The 25,838-nt window shown below is 43.8% G+C and overlaps 1 protein-coding gene across 1 annotated transcript in view; it reads left to right on the top strand.

Moving 5' to 3' along the window:
• COL21A1 (collagen type XXI alpha 1 chain) overlaps positions 1-25,838 on the top strand; it is a 406,528-nt gene that overhangs the window by 30,680 nt on the left and 350,010 nt on the right. The gene's annotated exons all lie outside the window — the stretch shown is intronic.

Below are 25,838 nucleotides of genomic sequence, written 5' to 3'. Positions count from 1 at the left end.
TTTATTGTTGCAAGGACATATTATAAATTGGTCTTGGGAGATTCATCACAGGTAATTTCATGAAGGAACAGTAAAAATAGTGTAATTTTATTTATAAGACAACCGTTCCGCGAGCAGATCATTTGAAGAAATTCCCAGATTAATTGGACATCACGTTCCCCTGAACTTTCAGCTCCCGATTACTTCATGTGGGGGTATCTGAAAGAGCTTCAGCAGCTCAAGAAGAATATCCATGCAGAAATTCGAGTACTAGGGCCTCAAACATTAACTTATGTTATGAGCAATGCAATCGAAAGAGCCTGACTTTGCAAAATGGCAAATGGAACTCATTTAAAAGATGTCATCTTCCATACCTAGTAAAACAAATAAATTAAGCATTTATTGTATGTAATATAATTGAAATTGGTTCATTAATAAAAAAAAAAGACTCCTCAAACCCTACTCTTAATTTTGGCCTACCCTATACTTGGTGTATTTGATTAAATGAATGATTAAACATTAATATTCTGTTTTTTTGCATGTTCAGATTTATAGCTTTTGCATAAAAAACAAAAAAACAAAACATTTTTGCAGAATGCTGCACCGTAAGCTTGCCTCTTTTGTCACACCCCACTCCAGAAAAAATACTTCCTTATCAAAAAGGTATGCACACAGCTCAACCCGTGATAGCACTAAGTTATCTGAACTACAGAACAAACTGCATTAGAAAGAGAGGGCACCCAGGGAGACATGTAGTAAGGATATCGCTAACTTATAGTTTCTCTGACAGTCTGCAACCAAGTTGTGAGTTAAAAGCAACTCACGTATATCTGTTGGGGCGGAAAGTTTGAAAAGGAGTATTTCTGGCAGGAGGAGGCATGGTTAAAGAGGAAGGCTTATGATGCTGAAATATTTATTTCTTTATGCAAAAACTATAACAATTTTAGCATGTGAAAATACAGAGTGTTAATGAGTCCAAACTTTATTAAATGGATTAAAGTTGTATTGGTGTGCAGAGTGTCCCTTTAAACGCAAATGCAAAAAATACATTTATTTTATTTACATAAAAATATATAAATATAATTGAGATGATAATTAGTAAAACAGATATCCTCTTCATAACACATGACATTGTCATAATAACAATGATTTGCTTTGCCTACAAGGGGTAAAAGGCTCAGTCATACAAGGGGTAAAAGGACCCCTTCCTTCTAGTTTTTTTTAATGTATTATGTTAACATGGTATTTAACATATGCAAAATACATTTTTTAAAATGTAATATAATACAGTTGCCTCTGAAGTTTGTTTGTTGCACTTAACCTCTCATTTAGCTGCTGATACCTGGCAGTGGCTGAACATTTTCAATCAATGCTCTTGAATGTAGGGGAGTATCACTGAACACAAGTGAGCATGATCTCATTGACATCACACACGGAAGTGCAAAGCCTGTAACATTATAATTTCTACTGCAATACGTACTGCACTCAGGGCCGGTGCAAGGATTATTGCCGCCCTAGGCAAAAAAAAATTGCCGCCCCCCCCCCATATGTCCTGCCCACCATGTGACATCACAATGCCCCGCCCATATGCTCTGCCATATGGGTCAACGCCAGTCTTCACAAAGTGTCTTTTACCTGAAAAGACAGTGTGTTTACATTAAAAAGCCTACAGGCACAGGCTATAGACACCAGAACCACTACATTATGCTGTAGTGCTTCTGGTGACTATAGTATCCATTTAATGTGAGGTAAATTAGAGATTAGTGCCACTAATAATATATTGGATTGCCTACTTACCACCAGATGAGGACAAGAGGCTGATGATGGGCTCTGTCTGGCTCCACAGGTCTGGTGTAGAAGAGGCTCTCTGGAGACTGTTTTTAACAGTGCTCACAACAATTAACGAACAGGAAGCAGCTCCATTTTTTAGGGCCCCTTACACAGCTCAAGGTCTGGGCCCCCGGGGGGCATACGCCTACAATGCCCACCCATAAATGCACCTGCATGGCCCATCCATGGCCCATCATGTGTGCAATTTGTTTAAGGGATGTAGTGTGTTTATATGGGATGTAGTGTGTGTTTGCGTTTAAGGAATGCATTGTATGTTTCTGTGTGTGTGTGTGTGTGTGTGTGTAAGGGGTGCAAGGTTTGTTTCTGTGTATGTAATTGAATGCAGTGTGTGTCTGTAAGGGGTGCATTAATTATGTAAGAGAACGTAAGGGATGTATTGTGTGTGAGTAGGAATGCATTGTATGTTTCTGTGTGTGTTTGTGTGTGTCACTTAGTGCTCTCCCTTGGCCCCCTGTCCCTCTGCAGTCCCCCCTTGGTGGTCTTCTCACTCCCCTCTCCCCCCTTAGTGGTCCTCCCTCTCCCAAACCCCTTAGTGGTAATCTCCCCCCCCTTAGTGGTCCTTACCCTCCTTCCCTCTCCTTAGTAGTCCTCCCTCCTTACTCCCCTTTGGTGGTCCTTCCCCCCCTTAGTGGTCCTCCCTCTCCCAAACACCTAGTGGACCTCCCCTCCTCCTCCCTCAGTGGTCCTTACCTTCCCACCCCCGTTCCCCCTGTGTTCCTTCACCCCCCTCCCCCAGTGGTCCTGACTCACCCCTCCCCTAGTAGTCCTTACCCTCCCTCCCCTCCCCTAGTGGTCCTTCCTCCCCCTTTTCTAGTGGTCCTTACTCTCCCCTCCCCTAGTGGTCCTTACCCCCCCAGTGGTTCTTAGCCCCTGGTCCTTACCCACCCCCAGTGGTCCTTATCCACCCCCTCCCTCCCCTAGTGGTCCTTATCCCCCCCTCTCCCTCCCTCCCCCAGTGGTCCTTATCCTCCCTCCCCTCCACTAGTGGTCCTTACCGCCCCCTCATGGTCCTTACCCCCCCAGTGGTCCTTACCCACCCCAGTGGTCCTTATCCACCCCCTCCCTCCACTAGTGGTCCTTATCCCCCTCTCCCTCCCTCCCCTAGTGGTCCTTATCCTCCCTCCCCTCCCCTAGTGGTCCTTTCCCCCCCTCATGGTCCTTACCCCCCCCTGGTCCTTACCCACCCCCAGTGGTCCTTACCCCCCTCGTGGTCCCCCCACCCCCTCGTGGACCCTCCCTCCCCTAGTGGTCCTTACCCCCCTCGTGGTCCTTACCCCCCCCAGTGGTCCTTACCCACCCCCAGTGGTCCTTATCCCCCCCTAGTGGTCCATTATCCCCTCCCTCCCCTAGTGGTCCGTTATCCCCCCCCAGTGGTCCGTTATTCCCCCCCTAGTGGTCCGTTATTCCCCCCCCTCCCCTAGTGGTCCGTTATCCCCCCCTCCCGTAGTGGTCCTTACCCTCCCCTCCTGCCCATGTAGCGTGGCCGAGCGGCGCGGAACCCGGGACAGGAACCTCTGTTTCCTGTACCCGGCCGCCGGCGGACTGACAGGAAGTGCTACATGGAGAGACCGGCAGGAGGGAGCGCTCTGCGCTTCCCTCCTGCCGGTCACTGAAACCCGGCCGCCCTCCATGCAGCAGTGCTGCGCCGCCTGGGGCTTGTTAAAGCGCTCAGGCGGCGCAGCATGAGGAGGCGCAGCGGGGACAGGGATCCGGCGCCCCCTGATAAGTTGCGCCCTAGGCGGCTGCCTAGGTCGCCTTACAGGTGGCGCCGGCCCTGACTGCACTCACCATTGTGTTTGCCACTTGCTTTTGGAACTAAATTTCTTGTTACCAGACGTCCAGGTATCATTAAAATGAATGAATGCAATTTTAGAGTTATTGGTTTAGTTTTATATTGCATTTTAGATATTGTTATTGCATACTACAATAAGCGTCATTTAACTTCATGTGTGCTCCAGCACTGGTCCTCCTTTGCTGAGAAAACTATTTCTCTGACAGAGCTTTAGTCAGTTCGCCTGTGCCACAGAGGAACTTTCACCTCTGGAATTATGAATTATGTGATCATTATGTCCATATACAGTCAAGTGTTATTGAATATAAAATTTGGAGCTAAACTTAAGTTTTCACACGCATTGTATACCTGTAACTAAACTAGTGTGCTGTGCTCCAATAACTATAAAATGTTAAAGGGACATTATAGTTAACAGAAAAACCGAACTTAATGTTGTTGTTCCTGTGTCTACTACCCAGGGCCGCTGCTCAAAGGGGGGCGCCGGCCCTAGATCTTTATTGCTTTGCTTGTTTGGCCTCCCATCTATATTGGAGAAGTTCTACAAATTGTTCCACCGGTCATGTTACAGGGCGCTAGGGAGCACTTACATGTCTGCTGACTAGCACCCGGTGTAACACTGGTCTGACAGCATTCACTTCAGCCTACTCAGCCCCCCCCCCCAACATATACTGCCATGGTTGCAACAGCATGAGGGGGCTTCAATTCCTCGCTCCCGCTCCTTGCCCTGTACGTGGGGACAAGTGGGCAGGAGCATAGCATGGGCAGGGCTGAGACGGAGTGAAGGCGGCCAGGCGCATGGAAGCTGCCAGGAACACACGAAAAGCAAAGTCATATATGCAAGAAAGATACGAGGGTCAATGGGACATCATCATGTGTGTTTGTGAAGAATTTGTGTTTGTGCATGTCGTCTGCGTGGGTCAGTGTGTGTCTGCGTGGGTCAGTGTTTGTCTGTTTGGGTCAGTGTGTGTCTGTATGGCTCAGTGTTTGTCTGTATGGGTCAATGTCTGTCTGTAGTGTGGGTCAGTGTTTGTCTGGAGTGTGGGTCAGTGTCTGTCTGCAGTATGTCTGTGTGTGTCTGTATGGGTCAGTGTGTATCTGCAGTATGGGTCTGTGTGTGTCAGTGTGTGTCTGCATGGGTAAGTGTGTGTCTGCATGGGTAAGTGTGTGTCTGCATGGGTAAGTGTGTATCTGCATGGGTCAGTGTGTGTGTCTGCATGTGTGTGTGTGTGTGTGTGTGTGAGTCTGCATTCATTAGTGTGAGTGTCAATCTCTTTCACCAGTGTGTGCGTTAGTCTGTAGTGTGGGTCAGTGTCTGTCTGCAGTATGTCTGTGTGTGTCTGTATGGGTCTGTGTGTGTCTGCATGGATCACTGTGTGTCTGTATGGGTCAGTGTCTATCTGCAGTATGTCTGTGTGTGTCTGTATGGGTCTGTGTGTGTCTGCATGGATCACTGTGTGTCTGTATGGGTCAGTGTGTATCTGCAGTATGGGTCTGTGTGTGTCAGTGTGTGTCTGCATGGGTAAGTGTGTGTCTGCATGGGTAAGTGTGTATCTGCATGGTTCAGTTTGTGTGTCAGTCTGCATGGGTGAGTGTGTATCTGCATGGGTCAGTTTGTGTGTCAGTCTGCATGGGTGAGTGTGGGTCAGTCTGCATGGATCAGTGTGTGTGTGTCAGTCTGCATGGGTCAGTGCGAGTATATCAGTCTGCATAGGTCAGTGTATGTCAGTATGCTTGGGTCAGTGTATGTCAGTCTGCATGAGTGGGTGGAGCAAATGGGGCAGCAATTTTTTTTTCCTAGGACCGCAAAAATCCTTGCACCGGCCCTGTTACTACCTGTCTCTGCAGGAATTTTCAGAGGACAGGCAGTGTTTACATTGCTGCCTAGGGACACTTTCATTGGCTGCCCCTCAGATGTCCTCTAGAGGTGTTTTCTTATGTTCAGATTCTCCACACTCTGCATGGAGATGCTGAACTTTTCCCACAGAGATGCATTGATTCAATGCATCTATATGAGGAGATGCTGATTGGCCAATTCTGTTTTTGGCTCCACTCCCGCCCTGCCCCCTTGGCTGACATTATCAGAAATGACAATATAAGCCAAACCCACGGGGAAGCATTGGATTGGCTGAGATCATCATTTCTGATGTACACTGGAAATAAGGTGAGTTTTCTACTTATTTAAGGAAGGTGGGTTCAGAAACCTAAATAGTGTTTTTAACACTATAAGGTCACGAATACAGTTCCTGTCCCAATAGTGTTCCTTTAAGAAATCATATATTTATATCATGCAATGTAATGTGTATCAACCAAAATGCGAAATTGTGTCCATTCTTTTTCTGAATAGTATCTTTGAGTTTGGAAACACTAACACAAAGTCAATAATAAAGGGTTAAACAAAGATTGGGCTATTTTCAATCTAATCCAAAACAACTGTAACTTTCTATAGTCCAAAATGTGCCTGGCTCTAGGTGGAAAAAACTCAAAGCAGGGTGACACTCTCCTTCTTTACTAGCATGTCCGCCTGGATCTATTAGGCAATGGACTCCACTAGACTGATACAGCTTTCACAAATGTATTGTGAAATAAAATAAAAAAACAATAAGCATTAGCATTAAAACAGTGCAGAATCCTGCTATCAAGTCCTAAAATCTAAGACACATGTTGCTTAATAGCTTCTTCAACCGGCATGTTTCCATCTCCAGGTTTCGCGCTTTTAAATCTATGCAGCTCTCTTCTTCCAGGATCGGGTTCCTTCATGGCTATGACCATTCATATTGCCCCTCTTTGGAATTTACATGATATTGAGGCCGGTGGTTTTAATTTTGTGGCTGATCAGTGTAATATTCAATACAATTTCAGCTTAGTGTCACATGGATATTCAATTAAAGTGCAAACAGTAATATTCAATCTAAGTGCTTGTAAATCCTTATATAAAACAAAGCAAAGTGTAATGTACTCAATCTCTGTAAAGTGCAATAAATGTCATCAAAAAATATCTAATTAAGGTGGTTAGTGCGAACCATATATACAACTTCCATTAAAGTGCTAATCACAACAAATATCTAAAAAGTGCATAAAAAATCCTCCTGTACAAAACACTGCAAGTGCATTACACTTAATACACAAACATCCAATAACAGTGTCACAGTGCTATATACATAATACAGAAATATTAGTTCTGATAATACATCCTGAGGTATCACTTTCATCGATCAATCCTCAAAGGAAAAAGAACAAACAATATAATGGTGTGGATATTCTATGCAGACGGACATCAATGTTTGTATATTACTTCATTACAATGAGAAATGGGTAGATTGGCGGTAAATACAAAGTGCAAGTGCAGCTCCCCTCGTGTATATAATCACTCACAAGACACTGTACAGTACAATATAACAAATAATACAAACAAGCAGGGGATGCAAAAAATCAACACCAACACATTGTGAGATATACATAAACACAGACAACGTTTGTTGGTGAAAATCTGATTAATCTGTAAAACAAAATAATTCACATAGAATATTACTGTTTTTACAGATAGTGATTAATCATATAGGTAATGGGTCACTCACAATCTCAAGAGCCACATATAGCAGGCTCTGGCTATGTTGGCATATAGATATTGTAGCTGCTTTGGTATTTATAACCAATCCTGATATGTATTCTCCCACAAAACCAATAAGGCGACTTCAAATATTGTAATGAAGAAAAGACTATTTACTTAATAGGGTAAGTAAAAGCAGATACAGGAAATAGCAAACATCAACAAATAAAACAGTCCAGAATTAGGTAAAAACAGAAGACAGTAGGTAACGCCCGTATCGCTATATAAACCAAATAGCGTCCGGGTGTGTCCAACTATTTTCGGTACCAAATTGAGACTCCAGGGGTCTCCAGGGGCTTAAACCCAATATACTCTATACAAAAAGGAAGAAGTAAATAGATACATGTGAACACAACACAAACAGTGTTAATGAATCACTGTATCACCTAAACATATAAATAGTCATACCGATATGGTTAATGTATAGACAAGAGTGTACAAGATACCTAATGTCAGGTGAATAATTATAAACGAGATCTGGTAGAGACGAAAAGAATAATAATAAATAATAATTGTTTAATAACCACCTAATAAGGTATGCTCCTATATACAAAAATATAGTATATTGCAATCCAGAATCTTGGGCTGCAGGTAATGTCAAATATATAATGTGAGCTTTATTTAGAGTTGGCTCCTAATATATAAGAACATAACCCTGGAAGTCTGTCTTGTGGAATATTCTAAAAAACGTCCTCCTCATAGGGTACAGCCCATATGTCTGTCTGTATTTCCATACAAAGATAAAGTACCTCAGAGGATAAAAGCTGTCAAATTGTTAGTAAGGAGAGGGTAAAGGATGAAAGATCAAAAACCAGCTAAAACAGAATTCTGCCCGTCATCATTAAATAGCTTCTCTCCCTGGTAAACTAACTAGACAGGTATAGGAGCAGTAAGAGATGAAGGAAAAAAAGAAAAACTTATAACAACATCTTTAACCAAAAAGTGATGGGCAAAAAATACAGTGCCCAGTGCCCATAAACCCCCTCTTGGGTTTATGGGCACTGGGCACAGCATTTTTTGCTTATCACAGAGCAGGTGATAAAACATTTTAAAGGAACTTATCATCTGATTTCAAACAGGCTGTGTCAGTCACAGCCAGGAGAGATATTACTAGGGCTGCATAAACAGAAACAAAAGTGATTTTACTCCTAAATGGCAGAGAAGTTAGCAGTAACACTTTAAAAACATGATATATACACAAAATATGGTTAATTAAGCTAAATTTCTTTTGGTGACTTTAGTGTCCCTTTAACCCCTTAAGGACCAACTTTCTCAAATAAAAGGGAATCATGACATGTCACACATGTCATGTGTCCTTAAGGGGTTAAAGAAATATTTCAACAGAGAGAAGTAAGAGACAAAGACACTGAAAAGTAGAGGTGGGAAAAGAGACTAGTGCAAACACAAATAGTTTTGGCAGTCATGACACTCTGTCACTCTGTCATTAAGGGGGTATATCAGCAGGAAGAAACACGTTCAGATTCTTACCAAGAACTGCCCAGCTGATAAAGCCTGATTTGTGAGAGGCAAACGCGTCCTGGCAACAGTGAGGGTCTATTTGATTTACTATATTTAATATTGTAGTTTTATATTTGAATAAATACCATTTTAATATACTTGGTACTTCGTTCCTGTGTTTGACGAAAGAAGCCTGGCACTGGCTCCACCATTGTGAGTACCCATTTGGAAAGTGCTTTTTTGGACATATATATACATTGCTCCACTACCCTATGTCTGTCTTTTTTGAGCCACTGTCTAGGATCCATCAAGAGGATCTCTAAAACAAAGAAGGGAACCCCTAACCCATTCCCACCAGAGCTGTGTTGTAGCTCACAAAAGTGTGAGTGTTCAATTGTCACAGCAAATACTGTATAATTATTCCATACGGTTATACACTATTGTATGTATTTTCTGATTCTAAAGGTATAAAGATTTTTTTTTAAGGTATTTTATTGTCTTCACATGTCTAACACGTTTTAACTGGTAATAAGAACTACACTGTTTACTTTGGTTTGTGATGTATTGTTTGGGATGTGTATGAGAATATAGCACATCTCGATGTGACAGCAGCTTAATTGTTAAAAACTTAATACACACATTTATATATAACTTTAACAATAAGCACCAATACACTTTAGTTTTATGACACTGTCATGCTTAAGGTGCAAGCTAGGCTAGATGAACTGTGTGCAAAGCTTGAAGTATGTGCTGCAAAGTACTGTCATTATCTCAGAATTTGGGGGATTCAGAGCTCACCTAAGAGAAGGGGGTAAGGTATGAAAAGTTCCTGTTTTGTCTCCCTGCATACTTCTCTGCCAACAATAATAAAATCCGGGAAGTGTGTGTTGCCCAGCAATGATCACTGTGTGATTGGCAGTAACAGCATATCCCTCTCATACTATAATCTCACAGTACAGAGCGCTCACAGAGCAAATGCATCGCTAGGGAATTATCAAAGAAGCATGTCTCTTATTTGACACTACAAACACCTAGGGACATATGTGGAATATTGCGCTAGAGAGAAATACCAGCATACAAATATGGAGTTTCTACAGTAGTGGGTCCCACACAGTCTATTCAATTTTCCATGAAAATAAAATGTGTGTGAAAAACACAAAAAAACTTAAATACAGGGTGGGCCAAAACTTAGATTAGGATTTTACACGTAAATAACTTATTTGTTAGTAGTTCACTTTATTGTTGCAAGGACATATTATAAATTGGTCTTGGGAGATTCATCACAGGTAATTTCATGAAGGAACAGTAAAAATAGTGTAATTTTATTTATAAGACAACCGTTCCGCGAGCAGATCATTTGAAGAAATTCCCAGATTAATTGGACATCACGTTCCCCTGAACTTTCAGCTCCCGATTACTTCATGTGGGGGTATCTGAAAGAGCTTCAGCAGCTCAAGAAGAATATCCATGCAGAAATTCGAGTACTAGGGCCTCAAACATTAACTTATGTTATGAGCAATGCAATCGAAAGAGCCTGACTTTGCAAAATGGCAAATGGAACTCATTTAAAAGATGTCATCTTCCATACCTAGTAAAACAAATAAATTAAGCATTTATTGTATGTAATATAATTGAAATTGGTTCATTAATAAAAAAAAAAGACTCCTCAAACCCTACTCTTAATTTTGGCCTACCCTATACTTGGTGTATTTGATTAAATGAATGATTAAACATTAATATTCTGTTTTTTTGCATGTTCAGATTTATAGCTTTTGCATAAAAAACAAAAAAACAAAACATTTTTGCAGAATGCTGCACCGTAAGCTTGCCTCTTTTGTCACACCCCACTCCAGAAAAAATACTTCCTTATCAAAAAGGTATGCACACAGCTCAACCCGTGATAGCACTAAGTTATCTGAACTACAGAACAAACTGCATTAGAAAGAGAGGGCACCCAGGGAGACATGTAGTAAGGATATCGCTAACTTATAGTTTCTCTGACAGTCTGCAACCAAGTTGTGAGTTAAAAGCAACTCACGTATATCTGTTGGGGCGGAAAGTTTGAAAAGGAGTATTTCTGGCAGGAGGAGGCATGGTTAAAGAGGAAGGCTTATGATGCTGAAATATTTATTTCTTTATGCAAAAACTATAACAATTTTAGCATGTGAAAATACAGAGTGTTAATGAGTCCAAACTTTATTAAATGGATTAAAGTTGTATTGGTGTGCAGAGTGTCCCTTTAAACGCAAATGCAAAAAATACATTTATTTTATTTACATAAAAATATATAAATATAATTGAGATGATAATTAGTAAAACAGATATCCTCTTCATAACACATGACATTGTCATAATAACAATGATTTGCTTTGCCTACAAGGGGTAAAAGGCTCAGTCATACAAGGGGTAAAAGGACCCCTTCCTTCTAGTTTTTTTTAATGTATTATATTAACATGGTATTTAACATATGCAAAATACATTTTTTAAAATGTAATATAATACAGTTGCCTCTGAAGTTTGTTTGTTGCACTTAACCTCTCATTTAGCTGCTGATACCTGGCAGTGGCTGAACATTTTCAATCAATGCTCTTGAATGTAGGGGAGTATCACTGAACACAAGTGAGCATGATCTCATTGACATCACACACGGAAGTGCAAAGCCTGTAACATTATAATTTCTACTGCAATACGTACTGCACTCAGGGCCGGTGCAAGGATTATTGCCGCCCTAGGCAAAAAAAAATTGCCGCCCCCCCCCCATATGTCCTGCCCACCATGTGACATCACAATGCCCCGCCCATATGCTCTGCCATATGGGTCAACGCCAGTCTTCACAAAGTGTCTTTTACCTGAAAAGACAGTGTGTTTACATTAAAAAGCCTACAGGCACAGGCTATAGACACCAGAACCACTACATTATGCTGTAGTGCTTCTGGTGACTATAGTATCCATTTAATGTGAGGTAAATTAGAGATTAGTGCCACTAATAATATATTGGATTGCCTACTTACCACCAGATGAGGACAAGAGGCTGATGATGGGCTCTGTCTGGCTCCACAGGTCTGGTGTAGAAGAGGCTCTCTGGAGACTGTTTTTAACAGTGCTCACAACAATTAACGAACAGGAAGCAGCTCCATTTTTTAGGGCCCCTTACACAGCTCAAGGTCTGGGCCCCCGGGGGGCATACGCCTACAATGCCCACCCATAAATGCACCTGCATGGCCCATCCATGGCCCATCATGTGTGCAATTTGTTTAAGGGATGTAGTGTGTTTATATGGGATGTAGTGTGTGTTTGCGTTTAAGGAATGCATTGTATGTTTCTGTGTGTGTGTGTGTGTGTGTGTGTAAGGGGTGCAAGGTTTGTTTCTGTGTATGTAATTGAATGCAGTGTGTGTCTGTAAGGGGTGCATTAATTATGTAAGAGAACGTAAGGGATGTATTGTGTGTGAGTAGGAATGCATTGTATGTTTCTGTGTGTGTTTGTGTGTGTCACTTAGTGCTCTCCCTTGGCCCCCTGTCCCTCTGCAGTCCCCCCTTGGTGGTCTTCTCACTCCCCTCTCCCCCCTTAGTGGTCCTCCCTCTCCCAAACCCCTTAGTGGTAATCTCCCCCCCCTTAGTGGTCCTTACCCTCCTTCCCTCTCCTTAGTAGTCCTCCCTCCTTACTCCCCTTTGGTGGTCCTTCCCCCCCTTAGTGGTCCTCCCTCTCCCAAACACCTAGTGGACCTCCCCTCCTCCTCCCTCAGTGGTCCTTACCTTCCCACCCCCGTTCCCCCTGTGTTCCTTCACCCCCCTCCCCCAGTGGTCCTGACTCACCCCTCCCCTAGTAGTCCTTACCCTCCCTCCCCTCCCCTAGTGGTCCTTCCTCCCCCTTTTCTAGTGGTCCTTACTCTCCCCTCCCCTAGTGGTCCTTACCCCCCCAGTGGTTCTTAGCCCCTGGTCCTTACCCACCCCCAGTGGTCCTTATCCACCCCCTCCCTCCCCTAGTGGTCCTTATCCCCCCCTCTCCCTCCCTCCCCCAGTGGTCCTTATCCTCCCTCCCCTCCACTAGTGGTCCTTACCGCCCCCTCATGGTCCTTACCCCCCCAGTGGTCCTTACCCACCCCAGTGGTCCTTATCCACCCCCTCCCTCCACTAGTGGTCCTTATCCCCCTCTCCCTCCCTCCCCTAGTGGTCCTTATCCTCCCTCCCCTCCCCTAGTGGTCCTTTCCCCCCCTCATGGTCCTTACCCCCCCCTGGTCCTTACCCACCCCCAGTGGTCCTTACCCCCCTCGTGGTCCCCCCACCCCCTCGTGGACCCTCCCTCCCCTAGTGGTCCTTACCCCCCTCGTGGTCCTTACCCCCCCCAGTGGTCCTTACCCACCCCCAGTGGTCCTTATCCCCCCCTAGTGGTCCATTATCCCCTCCCTCCCCTAGTGGTCCGTTATCCCCCCCCAGTGGTCCGTTATTCCCCCCCTAGTGGTCCGTTATTCCCCCCCCTCCCCTAGTGGTCCGTTATCCCCCCCTCCCGTAGTGGTCCTTACCCTCCCCTCCTGCCCATGTAGCGTGGCCGAGCGGCGCGGAACCCGGGACAGGAACCTCTGTTTCCTGTACCCGGCCGCCGGCGGACTGACAGGAAGTGCTACATGGAGAGACCGGCAGGAGGGAGCGCTCTGCGCTTCCCTCCTGCCGGTCACTGAAACCCGGCCGCCCTCCATGCAGCAGTGCTGCGCCGCCTGGGGCTTGTTAAAGCGCTCAGGCGGCGCAGCATGAGGAGGCGCAGCGGGGACAGGGATCCGGCGCCCCCTGATAAGTTGCGCCCTAGGCGGCTGCCTAGGTCGCCTTACAGGTGGCGCCGGCCCTGACTGCACTCACCATTGTGTTTGCCACTTGCTTTTGGAACTAAATTTCTTGTTACCAGACGTCCAGGTATCATTAAAATGAATGAATGCAATTTTAGAGTTATTGGTTTAGTTTTATATTGCATTTTAGATATTGTTATTGCATACTACAATAAGCGTCATTTAACTTCATGTGTGCTCCAGCACTGGTCCTCCTTTGCTGAGAAAACTATTTCTCTGACAGAGCTTTAGTCAGTTCGCCTGTGCCACAGAGGAACTTTCACCTCTGGAATTATGAATTATGTGATCATTATGTCCATATACAGTCAAGTGTTATTGAATATAAAATTTGGAGCTAAACTTAAGTTTTCACACGCATTGTATACCTGTAACTAAACTAGTGTGCTGTGCTCCAATAACTATAAAATGTTAAAGGGACATTATAGTTAACAGAAAAACCGAACTTAATGTTGTTGTTCCTGTGTCTACTACCCAGGGCCGCTGCTCAAAGGGGGGCGCCGGCCCTAGATCTTTATTGCTTTGCTTGTTTGGCCTCCCATCTATATTGGAGAAGTTCTACAAATTGTTCCGCCGGTCATGTTACAGGGCGCTAGGGAGCACTTACATGTCTGCTGACTAGCACCCGGTGTAACACTGGTCTGACAGCATTCACTTCAGCCTACTCAGCCCCCCCCCCCAACATATACTGCCATGGTTGCAACAGCATGAGGGGGCTTCAATTCCTCGCTCCCGCTCCTTGCCCTGTACGTGGGGACAAGTGGGCAGGAGCATAGCATGGGCAGGGCTGAGACGGAGTGAAGGCGGCCAGGCGCATGGAAGCTGCCAGGAACACACGAAAAGCAAAGTCATATATGCAAGAAAGATACGAGGGTCAATGGGACATCATCATGTGTGTTTGTGAAGAATTTGTGTTTGTGCATGTCGTCTGCGTGGGTCAGTGTGTGTCTGCGTGGGTCAGTGTTTGTCTGTTTGGGTCAGTGTGTGTCTGTATGGCTCAGTGTTTGTCTGTATGGGTCAATGTCTGTCTGTAGTGTGGGTCAGTGTTTGTCTGGAGTGTGGGTCAGTGTCTGTCTGCAGTATGTCTGTGTGTGTCTGTATGGGTCAGTGTGTATCTGCAGTATGGGTCTGTGTGTGTCAGTGTGTGTCTGCATGGGTAAGTGTGTGTCTGCATGGGTAAGTGTGTGTCTGCATGGGTAAGTGTGTATCTGCATGGGTCAGTGTGTGTGTCTGCATGTGTGTGTGTGTGTGTGTGTGTGAGTCTGCATTCATTAGTGTGAGTGTCAATCTCTTTCACCAGTGTGTGCGTTAGTCTGTAGTGTGGGTCAGTGTCTGTCTGCAGTATGTCTGTGTGTGTCTGTATGGGTCTGTGTGTGTCTGCATGGATCACTGTGTGTCTGTATGGGTCAGTGTCTATCTGCAGTATGTCTGTGTGTGTCTGTATGGGTCTGTGTGTGTCTGCATGGATCACTGTGTGTCTGTATGGGTCAGTGTGTATCTGCAGTATGGGTCTGTGTGTGTCAGTGTGTGTCTGCATGGGTAAGTGTGTGTCTGCATGGGTAAGTGTGTATCTGCATGGTTCAGTTTGTGTGTCAGTCTGCATGGGTGAGTGTGTATCTGCATGGGTCAGTTTGTGTGTCAGTCTGCATGGGTGAGTGTGGGTCAGTCTGCATGGATCAGTGTGTGTGTGTCAGTCTGCATGGGTCAGTGCGAGTATATCAGTCTGCATAGGTCAGTGTATGTCAGTATGCTTGGGTCAGTGTATGTCAGTCTGCATGAGTGGGTGGAGCAAATGGGGCAGCAATTTTTTTTTCCTAGGACCGCAAAAATCCTTGCACCGGCCCTGTTACTACCTGTCTCTGCAGGAATTTTCAGAGGACAGGCAGTGTTTACATTGCTGCCTAGGGACACTTTCATTGGCTGCCCCTCAGATGTCCTCTAGAGGTGTTTTCTTATGTTCAGATTCTCCACACTCTGCATGGAGATGCTGAACTTTTCCCACAGAGATGCATTGATTCAATGCATCTATATGAGGAGATGCTGATTGGCCAATTCTGTTTTTGGCTCCACTCCCGCCCTGCCCCCTTGGCTGACATTATCAGAAATGACAATATAAGCCAAACCCACGGGGAAGCATTGGATTGGCTGAGATCATCATTTCTGATGTACACTGGAAATAAGGTGAGTTTTCTACTTATTTAAGGAAGGTGGGTTCAGAAACCTAAATAGTGTTTTTAACACTATAAGGTCACGAATACAGTTCCTGTCCCAATAGTGTTCCTTTAAGAAATCATATATTTATATCATGCAATGTAATGTGTATCAACCAAAATGCGAAATTGTGTCCATTCTTTTTCTGAATAGTATCTTTGAGTTTGGAAACACTAACACAAAGTCAATAATAAAGGGTTAAACAAAGATTGGGCTATTTTCAATCTAATCCAAAACAACTGTAACTTTCTATAGTCCAAAATGTGCCTGGCTCTAGGTGGAAAAAACTCAAAGCAGGGTGACACTCTCCTTCTTTACTAGCATGTCCGCCTGGATCTATTAGGCAATGGACTCCACTAGACTGATACAGCTTTCACAAATGTATTGTGAAATAAAATAAAAAAACAATAAGCATTAGCATTAAAACAGTGCAGAATCCTGCTATCAAGTCCTAAAATCTAAGACACATGTTGCTTAATAGCTTCTTCAACCGGCATGTTTCCATCTCCAGGTTTCGCGCTTTTAAATCTATGCAGCTCTCTTCTTCCAGGATCGGGTTCCTTCATGGCTATGACCATTCATATTGCCCCTCTTTGGAATTTACATGATATTGAGGCCGGTGGTTTTAATTTTGTGGCTGATCAGTGTAATATTCAATACAATTTCAGCTTAGTGTCACATGGATATTCAATTAAAGTGCAAACAGTAATATTCAATCTAAGTGCTTGTAAATCCTTATATAAAACAAAGCAAAGTGTAATGTACTCAATCTCTGTAAAGTGCAATAAATGTCATCAAAAAATATCTAATTAAGGTGGTTAGTGCGAACCATATATACAACTTCCATTAAAGTGCTAATCACAACAAAACAAGTGCATAAAAAATCCTCCTGTACAAAACACTGCAAGTGCATTACACTTAATACACAAACATCCAATAACAGTGTCACAGTGCTATATACATAATACAGAAATATTAGTTCTGATAATACATCCTGAGGTATCACTTTCATCGATCAATCCTCAAAGGAAAAAGAACAAACAATATAATGGTGTGGATATTCTATGCAGACGGACATCAATGTTTGTATATTACTTCATTACAATGAGAAATGGGTAGATTGGCGGTAAATACAAAGTGCAAGTGCAGCTCCCCTCGTGTATATAATCACTCACAAGACACTGTACAGTACAATATAACAAATAATACAAACAAGCAGGGGATGCAAAAAATCAACACCAACACATTGTGAGATATACATAAACACAGACAACGTTTGTTGGTGAAAATCTGATTAATCTGTAAAACAAAATAATTCACATAGAATATTACTGTTTTTACAGATAGTGATTAATCATATAGGTAATGGGTCACTCACAATCTCAAGAGCCACATATAGCAGGCTCTGGCTATGTTGGCATATAGATATTGTAGCTGCTTTGGTATTTATAACCAATCCTGATATGTATTCTCCCACAAAACCAATAAGGCGACTTCAAATATTGTAATGAAGAAAAGACTATTTACTTAATAGGGTAAGTAAAAGCAGATACAGGAAATAGCAAACATCAACAAATAAAACAGTCCAGAATTAGGTAAAAACAGAAGACAGTAGGTAACGCCCGTATCGCTATATAAACCAAATAGCGTCCGGGTGTGTCCAACTATTTTCGGTACCAAATTGAGACTCCAGGGGTCTCCAGGGGCTTAAACCCAATATACTCTATACAAAAAGGAAGAAGTAAATAGATACATGTGAACACAACACAAACAGTGTTAATGAATCACTGTATCACCTAAACATATAAATAGTCATACCGATATGGTTAATGTATAGACAAGAGTGTACAAGATACCTAATGTCAGGTGAATAATTATAAACGAGATCTGGTAGAGACGAAAAGAATAATAATAAATAATAATTGTTTAATAACCACCTAATAAGGTATGCTCCTATATACAAAAATATAGTATATTGCAATCCAGAATCTTGGGCTGCAGGTAATGTCAAATATATAATGTGAGCTTTATTTAGAGTTGGCTCCTAATATATAAGAACATAACCCTGGAAGTCTGTCTTGTGGAATATTCTAAAAAACGTCCTCCTCATAGGGTACAGCCCATATGTCTGTCTGTATTTCCATACAAAGATAAAGTACCTCAGAGGATAAAAGCTGTCAAATTGTTAGTAAGGAGAGGGTAAAGGATGAAAGATCAAAAACCAGCTAAAACAGAATTCTGCCCGTCATCATTAAATAGCTTCTCTCCCTGGTAAACTAACTAGACAGGTATAGGAGCAGTAAGAGATGAAGGAAAAAAAGAAAAACTTATAACAACATCTTTAACCAAAAAGTGATGGGCAAAAAATACAGTGCCCAGTGCCCATAAACCCCCTCTTGGGTTTATGGGCACTGGGCACAGCATTTTTTGCTTATCACAGAGCAGGTGATAAAACATTTTAAAGGAACTTATCATCTGATTTCAAACAGGCTGTGTCAGTCACAGCCAGGAGAGATATTACTAGGGCTGCATAAACAGAAACAAAAGTGATTTTACTCCTAAATGGCAGAGAAGTTAGCAGTAACACTTTAAAAACATGATATATACACAAAATATGGTTAATTAAGCTAAATTTCTTTTGGTGACTTTAGTGTCCCTTTAACCCCTTAAGGACCAACTTTCTCAAATAAAAGGGAATCATGACATGTCACACATGTCATGTGTCCTTAAGGGGTTAAAGAAATATTTCAACAGAGAGAAGTAAGAGACAAAGACACTGAAAAGTAGAGGTGGGAAAAGAGACTAGTGCAAACACAAATAGTTTTGGCAGTCATGACACTCTGTCACTCTGTCATTAAGGGGGTATATCAGCAGGAAGAAACACGTTCAGATTCTTACCAAGAACTGCCCAGCTGATAAAGCCTGATTTGTGAGAGGCAAACGCGTCCTGGCAACAGTGAGGGTCTATTTGATTTACTATATTTAATATTGTAGTTTTATATTTGAATAAATACCATTTTAATATACTTGGTACTTCGTTCCTGTGTTTGACGAAAGAAGCCTGGCACTGGCTCCACCATTGTGAGTACCCATTTGGAAAGTGCTTTTTTGGACATATATATACATTGCTCCACTACCCTATGTCTGTCTTTTTTGAGCCACTGTCTAGGATCCATCAAGAGGATCTCTAAAACAAAGAAGGGAACCCCTAACCCATTCCCACCAGAGCTGTGTTGTAGCTCACAAAAGTGTGAGTGTTCAATTGTCACAGCAAATACTGTATAATTATTCCATACGGTTATACACTATTGTGATGTAATTCCAGTAAAATACAAGTTTAGCAGGCTAAGATTGCCACAAGGCATATGTATGTATATGTGTTTGTAGTATCAGTTAGTTAATTACACGTAGCTAAGATACTGTTATCACTGTACTGACCAGGTGCAGGAATGTAAGAACTGGAATTACGCGTCCCTCTCCTTTGTATCAGATGAGCCACGTGGTTAGACCGGATGGATGAGTTTAGACTCTATTTATTAAATAGGTTAAGGGTATGTGTGGGTGTAGTTAATTGTGGGAGGAGCTACAGTGCTATATAAGGAATGTACTCTATGTATTCAGTACTCAGACTTTGCTGTATTTTGGTGACGCTAGTCCCTCTGAGTCCCGATCGGTGATCCAATAAAGAATCTCTTCCTTCCTGAAGAAACCTGTGTCCATCTCTCTGTGCTTGGCTTCCGTCAGTTTCTCCGGTATCATTTGGTGCATTGGCCGGGAAGCTCATCGTTCAACGGTAGCTGAGAGGCAGAGGCGTGAGACGGTCTATCTTTGCCCACGTTCTCTACGGCTGCACCCCTGAACTTCTGCGTGGACCTCCCTTCGTCTCGGCGCCACTGGTCTGTTGTCCAGGAGATCATCGGCCTCTACGTGAGAAGTGCTGGGGTGTCCCCGTCGATGAGTGTGAACTCAGGTTCAGGAACGAGGAGGTAAGACAACTGCTGTTTTAGACGGCAGGACCCACTAGGGGTATACCGATTGTGCGGTAGGCCCAAAGGGGTTTTGAATCTGTGTATCTGCCCCCTCTGTCGGAGGGAAGGAGCGAAGGCGCACCGCTCGATCGAACGCTCTTTAGTCAGACCGTTTGATTTGGTTAGTCAGGCGGGGTCCTGGTGTAAATAGCCCTAGCCGGACACCGGTGTCTTGTCTAGACTAGCGTTCTAGGGTGTATATTACGTTCGCTAGGTCGGAGGGACCGGGAGACTAAGCGGCGCCTGTGTAAATTCGGTTCGCTAGTTCTCATCCTATCTGGGCTAAGTGGGAAGGCGTGTAAATTTGGAACCCACTAGACTTTTGATAGTGCGACTAAGAGGCGCCTGTGTAAATTCGGTTCTCTAGCTCGCTATATATGTGGTGATTGGGCAGTGTGGCTAACCAAAACGGGTGTATATAGTTTTAGGTAGTCCATTCAAGGTACTGGCCAATAGTTTAGTTGGGAATTGTAAATGTGTTAACGATTGTTTTAGTAAAGTGTATATCTTGTTAGATAGCGCGAGCTCAGCCGTCTAGCGAGAGTGTTAATAGTGTGTTGCTGTATTATAGTGCACGGTACCATAACCCTGTATATTTACTGACATTATATAATAAGTACTAATCATTGTCGTCCATTGCATGTTTAACACCATAACCACTAATAATTGTATTGTGACCTTAACTTGTGCTTTGACCTATGCTAACCGTACTGTAACCGCTATTTGTAAAAGACGATGTTACTGGGGTGTGTTATAGACGGGTAATTCGTATATAGAGAATTATAGCGTGGGTGACTGTATAGTTACGCCAAAGGGCATAATATTGATTATATAGTGACTGGTGTAACAGCTGTGTGTGTACGGGAATTCCCTGAGTGTTTATTGTTATTGTGTACGTTTCACTTGGTAACCGTACCACGTGGTGCTGTTGCCAGAGGAAACGGGTGTGACTGTTGAATAGTACGCGTGTATAGTATTCGTTGTCGACGACGTTCCATTGTTAAGTATGGGTGCGTCGCAGTCAACGATTCCGGATCCCTTAGGATGTATGGTTAAGAATTTTAAAAAGGGATTCAAAGTTTGTGATTTTGGGGTAAAGATGTCTCCTGTACGTTTGGTCACTTTGTGTACTAGGGAGTGGCCTACTTTGGTTGCGGCATGGCCGCCACGTGGCAGTTTGGATCCAACTCTGGTACAGCGCTTACACGTGGCTGTATCGGGTAGGCCTGAACTTTACGGCCAGTTTCCTTATATTGACTGTTGGAGACAGGCCGTAAATGACTCGCCAAAATGGCTCCAGACATGCCACGAGGAGCAGTGTCGCCTCATGGTAGCTAGGACTTGCTCGTCCACTAGGACTGGTGTTAGGCCCATTTTGAACACGCCCCCTGAGTCCGAGATCCCTTTGCCGCCCCCTTACTTTCCGTTAAGAAGAAGTGACGCAAACGCAGGAAGTCCTGCACCCCTCCCCTCATTACCCTCATCCACTTCCGCTTCCTCCTCCAGTACAGGATCCACCCCCCCTCGTACTAAATCTCCCCTTCCGGAACCAGAATCCACCCCCATTAGAAACGAATATCCTGATTTGGCGCCACTTCAGACTTCCGGTCAAGCTTCATCTAGCTCGGCTCGAAGTGTTTTATTTACGACCTTTTCCCAAAACCGACCTCCCACATCCCCATACCCTATCTCTCCCCGACCGGAACCCATGACTGACGCCTCTCTACGTAGCCCCATCCAAACCCGACAGTTGACTGGTGCCCAACAATTAAAGCACTATCAGATGCCTCTTCGTCTGAATCCCGGGTCAGCTTATATCGATGCCGCAGGTCAAATGGCACACGCTGACCCAGTCTTCGTATATGTCCCATTTACCACAACCGATCTTTTAAACTGGAAGACCCATAATTCCTCGTATACTGAGAAACCACAAGCTATGACTGATCTGTTCACCTCAATAGTACAGACGCATAATCCGACATGGGCTGATTGCCAGCAGTTACTAATGACTTTATTTAACAATGAGGAAAGGACAAGAATAAATCAAGCAGCCATTAAAGCATTAGAGGATAGAGCCCGTGCTTTGAACCAAGCCAATCCAGCAGCATGGGCCGCGACACACTATCCCAACACCGATCCCGATTGGAACGTAAATGGTGCTGATATGGTTCAACTCAGAGCCTATAGAGACGCTATAATTGCTGGCATGAAAGCCGGAGGAAAGAAAGCCATTAACATGTCGAAGACAGTTGAGGTGATCCAGAAAAGCGATGAAGCGCCCAGTGTCTTTTATGACCGATTATTGGAGGCATACCGCTTGTATACCCCCTTTAATCCGGAAGACGCAGACAATTCCCGAATGGTTAACTCCGCCTTTGTCAGCCAAGCATACGGAGATATTAAGCGCAAGCTACAAAAGTTAGAAGGGTTTGCAGGTATGTCCATCACCCAACTAATGGAGGTAGCAAATAAGGTCTATATGAACAGGGATACAGAAAGTAAGAAAGAGGAAGAGCGCAAGATGCGTAAAAAGGCTGATATGCTAGCGGTAGCGATCGCAGGCGTAGATAAACGGGGCCCAGATAGAGGCAATAATAGATGGAGTAGGGAGCCTTTGAGTAGGGATCAATGCGCGTATTGCAAGGAAGAAGGGCATTGGAGGAACGAATGTCCGCAAAGAGAGCAGTACGAGAGAGACCAACCCAGGGCAGGCTACGGAAACTTTAGAGGTAGAGCGAGAGGTAGAGGAGGCCCCGGAGGGAGTAATGGTTATAGAGGGAGTAATGGGAACAGAGGAAGTGTTAGGGAAGACAGGTATATTCCAGCAGCGCAAAGGTCCCGCGATAGAGAAGGTAGGGACTTTGTAGGATTGGCTGACACTGTCATGGAGGACTATTGATACCGACCGGGCTCCATCCCCCTTGGTCGAGCGGAGCCTATGGTCGATGTATCAATAGGGGGGAAAAGGAGTGCGTTCATGATCGACACTGGTGCTGAACATTCAGTGGTGACTAATCTAGTTGCTCCTCCATCTGGAAGGACTATTACTGTGATAGGAGCAACTGGAAGAAGTGCTGAAAAACCGGTTCTTAAAAGTCGACTCTGTACATTGGGAGGCCACGTAGTAAAACACCAATTCCTTTATATGCCTGAATGTCCAGTCCAATTGCTGGGACGTGATATGCTATCAAAATTACAAGCGCAGATTACGTTCCTACCAAATGGAACAACATCCTTAAAGTTTAATGGACCTTCAGGTATTATGACTTTATCCGTACCAAAGGAAGAAGAGTGGCGACTTTATACAGTGTTGACTAGCCAAAACCCTAGGAGTGATGAGACATTGTTTAACATACCAGGAGTTTGGGCAGAGAACAACCCACCAGGACTGGCCCGCAATATTCCACCAATAAAAATTGAACTGAAACATGGGGTTTATCCAGTGAGCCTAAGACAATATCACATTCCGCAGAAGGCTAAGAAGAACATCCAATCCTATCTGGATAAGTTCATACGGTATGGTATCCTAAAATTCTGTACTTCCCCCTGGAACACCCCATTGCTGCCTGTTCAAAAGCCCGGTACAGATGAGTATCGACCTGTACAGGACTTAAGAGCAGTCAATGATGCGGTTGTTAGCATACATCCAGTTGTACCCAATCCATATAACCTGCTTGCTTTAATTCCGGGCGGGGCTACTTACTTCACAGTCTTAGATCTCAAAGATGCCTTCTTTTGCCTCCGAATTGCCGCAGAAAGCCAATGTATTTTCGCTTTCCAATGGGAGAACGCTGTAACGGGCTCAAAACGCCAAATGACTTGGACAAGACTGCCCCAAGGGTTTAAAAATTCACCTACCCTATTTGGTTCAGCTCTAAGTCAAGATCTACTGGATTTCGAGTCTATCCCAGGAGAATGTGTATTGTTACAATATGTAGATGACTTGTTGATAGCAGCAGTTACAAAAGAAAAATGTCAGCAAGCAACGCACGATCTACTACATATTCTCTGGAAGGCAGGATACAAGGTGTCCAGGAAGAAGGCTCAGTTGTGTTTGCCAACTGTCAAGTATCTGGGATTCCATATCTCTGAAGGTCAAAGGATTATGGGGCCAGAGAAAAAAGAAGCTGTCTGCCAAATACCAATACCCAAGAATAGAAGACAAGTGCGAGAATTCTTGGGGGCAGCAGGCTTCTGTAGGATATGGATTCCCAGCTATGCGATACTGGCAAAACCTCTGTACGCAGCCATCAAAGGTACAGAGCACGACCCCTTCTTATGGACCCAAGAACAGCAAACGGCATTTGAAGATGTGAAGAAGGCTTTGATGAGTGCCCCAGCATTAGGTCTACCTGATCACACACGACCATTCTACTTATATGTACACGAGCAAAGAAGAATGGCTGTGGGAGTATTGACACAGTACTTGGGATCATGGCAAAGACCTGTTGCCTACATGTCTAAGCAACTGGATGCAGTGGCCAGCGGACTTCCACCTTGTCTAAGAGCCGTAGCTGCAGCCGCCCTGCTAGTAGCTGAAGCCGATAAACTCACTCTGGGTCAAGAACTTTATGTACGAGTCCCACATGCAGTACAGACGTTGTTGGATTACAAAGGAAATCATTGGTTTAGTAACAGCCGTATGACCAAGTATCAAGCAATGTTGTGTGAAAACCCAAGAGTGCATTTAGAGACTGTAAACACCTTAAATCCAGCTACCCTTTTGCCGCAACCTACTGAAAGTCAACATGATTGTTTGGAAGTAATGGATGAAGTATTTTCAAGTAGACCAGATCTTCGTGATTTTCCCATCCAGAACCCCGATGTTCAATATTACACCGACGGCAGTAGTTATGTGAAAGAAGGGATCCGCTATGCAGGATATGCAGTGACAACAATAGACAAGGTGATAGAAGCTCGGCCACTGGCGAAAGGAACATCAGCACAAAAGGCAGAATTAATAGCACTAACACGAGCGTTACAATTGGCTGAAGGTTTAAGAGTAAATATCTATACGGACTCTAAGTATGCGTTTTTAACCACTCATGCCCACGGAGCTTTGTATAAAGAAAGAGGACTACTGAATTCAGAAGGCAAAGAAATCAAGTACGCAGCTGAAATCCTACAACTATTGGAAGCAGTGTGGGAGCCGAAAGAAGTCGGTATCATACATTGTCGAGCGCATCTGAGAGGAGATGGTGATGTAACCAAGGGAAATCGGATGGCAGATAGTGCAGCTAAGCGTGCTGCTGAATCAGGAAGACAGGAGTATGTGGGGCATATAGCTGCTCTTATACCAACTCCACTGTCCCAATGGACTCCAGTTTATACAGCTCAAGAAGAGGAGTGGTTAAAGACTGAACCGGGAAAGTATTTGGAGAACAAGTGGTATCAGCTAGAAGATGGAAGAATAGTCATACCAGCATCACTAGCGGTAGAAATTGTCCAAAATTATCACAACGGGACACATTCTGGGAGAGACAGTACTGAAGAATCTCTCAGGAAACATTTCTACATACCAAGATTGTCCAACTTGACTCAGGCCATTGTACGCAGATGTGTAACGTGTGCTAAGAATAATGCAAGACAAGGACCAGTAAAGCCACCAGGAGTCCAGTTTATGGGGGGACTCCCCATGTCCGATCTACAAATAGACTTTACAGTAATGCCTAAATCGGGTGGACATCGTTACCTGTTGGTAATTGTGTGCACCTATTCAGGCTGGGTAGAAGCATGTCCTACTCGTACAGAGAAAGCAGGAGAAGTTGTAAGATTCCTGCTACGAGAAATAATACCCCGATATGGACTACCCTGTTCTATAGGATCGGACAATGGTCCAGCTTTTGTTCATCAGTGCCTACAACAACTGACTCATATGCTTGGTATAAAGTGGAGGCTTCATACTGCATATAGACCCCAGAGTTCTGGTAAGGTAGAGAGAATGAATAGAACTATAAAGAACCAGTTGGCTAAAATGTGTCAGGAAACCCAACTTAAGTGGAACGTTCTCTTACCCATAGCTTTATTGCGAATCCGCAGTACCCCTACCAGAAGGATGGGCCTCTCTCCTTTTGA

This window comes from Pelobates fuscus, chromosome 2 (genome assembly GCF_036172605.1).
Source record: "Pelobates fuscus isolate aPelFus1 chromosome 2, aPelFus1.pri, whole genome shotgun sequence".
Lineage (NCBI taxonomy): Eukaryota > Metazoa > Chordata > Amphibia > Anura > Pelobatidae > Pelobates > Pelobates fuscus.
Note: the sequence above shows the minus strand (reverse complement) of the source record. Positions and strands in the feature narration are given on the sequence as shown.